Source organism: Schistocerca americana, chromosome 10 (assembly GCF_021461395.2).
Source record: "Schistocerca americana isolate TAMUIC-IGC-003095 chromosome 10, iqSchAmer2.1, whole genome shotgun sequence".
NCBI lineage: Eukaryota > Metazoa > Arthropoda > Insecta > Orthoptera > Acrididae > Schistocerca > Schistocerca americana.
Window position 1 is genome coordinate 129865668 of NC_060128.1, and position 3149 is coordinate 129868816.

At 44.3% G+C, this 3149-nt stretch overlaps 1 non-coding gene across 1 annotated transcript; it reads left to right on the forward strand.

The window, feature by feature from the left end:
• The first annotated feature begins 980 nt into the window (after positions 1–980).
• On the forward strand, positions 981–1052 carry Trnat-ggu. The gene has a single exon. It is a non-coding gene; the product is annotated as a tRNA-Thr (tRNA).
• Positions 1053–3149: the final 2097 nt, after the last annotated feature.

Here is a 3149-nt window from a genome sequence, read left to right on the forward strand (position 1 = left end):
TGATCAATTTGGGGGGGGGGGGGGGGGATAGAGGCAAGTGTGAGTGTGCCAGTGATTGATGATTCCTGAGCGTAAGCCAGCCGCGAGCGCGGGCTGTCGGCCGCACGCGTAAACATCACTTCGCGGGCAACCGCCGCCTCCGCCACCGCCTCCCCCGCAGGGCTAATGAGGCCGCTTACCGCCCCCGGAGGCCCACTAGCAGCCGCGCCCGGTCCCAGGGCCAATCTGCGCGCCCACCATTACTCAGGGCTGCCAACCCTTCAATAATGGAGGCCCCATTACGAGCACGTGCGCCGAGCGCGCCAGCTCAGGATGCACCGCCAGAGTCGACGACTCGTGTGTCACGGGATGAAGCTCTGCCCGACCCTCCAGGCCTTCTGGGGCCAGCATCTGACTGCGTACCCTTTGTGCCACTCCATAGATTGCGTGGCAACAAGCCCAATTCGCCACTAGGGTTGCCAGATTAAACTGGCAAAATTACCGGATCAACCAGCTTTTGTTACGCTTAATTTTTGGGTAAAAGTCTTTGCATGTTGCTAACTTCAGATTACAACGAAGCATATAGCTGCTTTTTACGATATCGACGCTCTTATTTGAGAGATATATATATATATATATATATATATATATATATATATATATATATATATATAAGGACTGAAAATAACGAATGAAAATTTATACCAAGTCAGGATTCGAACCTGCATCTCATAGTCACTGGGCAGGTGAGCTACCCACTACACCGCCCTGCCTCACTGGCGCTGCACAACAGCACTGACTACCCTAGCATGCCTCCCTCCTTAACCCAAATTCCCATACACAACTCGGCGCACTGAGGTGCTATTCCAGTACTGTTGGAGAGCGTCTGCAATGCTGTTCAAATTTAGAGGGAACACCAAAAGGGTTGATGCGTGAATGGGAATTTAAATTTAGGAGGGAGGTGTGCTATTGTAGCCCATGCAGTTCTGAAAAGCCACTGTGCCAGGGTGGCGTAGTGGTTATCGCATCTGCCTGGTGAGCAGGAGATGCGGGTTCGAATCCTGTCCTTGGTCCAATTTTTCATTCATCACTTAAGTCTGCATATATACATCATAGATGTTTGAGACTTGAAAATGTCTCTGCAACCATATAGTTTCATTCTATTCGTTTCTAGCGTCAGACCATAAGTGATTTAAGTGAGCGAACACTTTCCACGTAGGCTTTGCTGTATGGAACCGCTACTGTCATTCTGATATTTTTTTATATTGCGCGTTCTTTCTCCGTTTGTCACGGTAACGAGTCTGACTTTGAAATTGATCCAAAGTTTTAATTAACATACAGATCTCTTCGGATAAACAATCTTTATCGATGTCTTCTTCAATATTCATCACCTTCGCTGGCTGTATATATTTTTCATACGTAGGACTCCCTACATCGACCTAACCGAAAATTTTAAAATGAGAGTTTTCGTAGGCAGACCACTTTTAAGATAATCTTCGGCTCTTTTCACGCTACGACTGAAATGAATGGGATTCTAAAAATAGCGAACCACTCATACTTCAGTACCGAACACCTAACACGGGAATGAAATACCGAATAGTTCGGTAATAAAACGAACATTTGGCAACCCAGTTCTTCACTGATATTTCAACGTGTGAAAAATGTACGTTGGTAGCAAAAATGGCCACGAGCTTGTATGCGATGGGCTTCAGAGACGGGAAGTCGGTACGCCTGAAATTCTTCTTTCCACTCGTGAAAAGAAGGAAATCGCTGTTCGAGTTCTCGTCTGGTACAAATTTACATTTGCCACCTGTAGTGATTTCTACACGTAATGTTAATAGGCTGTTTATTTACTATTTATCATTTATTGGATGTTTGGTTTCACCGCGTACTGCTACATGTACACTGCCACTTCTTTATATTTGTTAGTTCCCAGGTTCGTCTTTCCTGAGACAGAATAGAGGCGAGGAAGGGTGGTAACTTGTTGTTAACCCTCAAATGGAGTTATGGAATCCCTTCGATATGAGTGAAACTGTACGCCCCTGTCATTCCCTCTGTTGGTCATTCTATTGCTGTCGCTCCCACATTCCTTGTCGGCAGTTGATAACAGACCTGCAGACAAACTAGAATTATTGTCGGATCGTACACTTTCTCGCTGCACAGCTGTGAAATTTGGGTGGTGGCATTATCGATTATACCTCACCGTCAGTGTTTCTGTTTTCAACGTGGCCATAATTTACTTTTCAACGAAATATCATTTTATTTTTCGGCTTAGTGTTTTCATTTATTTTCAGCGTTGCTATGGTTTCGAGCTCTCGTACATGTATTTTAAGTGCTTGATACAAATTCTTTTCGGACTTTGTGAGGAAAACGTTTCAAGAAGATGAAGGTAGCGATGCAAATCATCTCGAAGATGAAAATCACGATTCTTACAATAGTGAACATCAAACCGCTTCAGAACATAGGTGTCTCTGTAGTGAATCAGATAACGGAGTGAGAGATGAACGCAGCGAGGAGGCATCTAGTTTCTGTGGCAGAAATAGGTATAAGTGGTCCTCTATTGAACCTCAGAGGAGTGTGAGAGAACTAGACAACAAATTGAACATGAAAATTCCCACACTCAAAGCCCCTGCAAGCAAATTGGAACACTTGTGCACTTCATCGACTGCATGGGAGTCTTTGTTTACCAGACATACATTAGAAGACATTTGACAAAAAATGGTTCAAATGGCTCTGAGCACTATGGGACTTAACTTCTGAGGTCTCAGTCCTCTAGAACTTAGAACTACTTAAACCTAACTAACCTAAGGACATCACACACATCCATGCCCGAGGCAGGATTCGAACCTGCGACCGAGCGGTCCCGCGGTTCCAGACTGTAGCGCCTAGAACCGCTCGGCCACACCGGCCGGCACATTTGACAAACTAGTCTTCCAGTTATGCGTAAAGAGAGTGAAGAGAAGAACCTGGCTTAATAGTAAATATTAGCGTAAGTTTTGTATCAGTTCGTACGTGAAGTTCATTATATACCGCTAATTTTTCAATTCCTTAAATAACAGTGTAATCTAGCTACTATTGCAAGGTTCAAGGTAAACTGTATAAATTCATTTAGCTGAAAATAACGAGGAGCTACGTTGACGTGCAAATTATTTAAGTTCATTATATCCTGC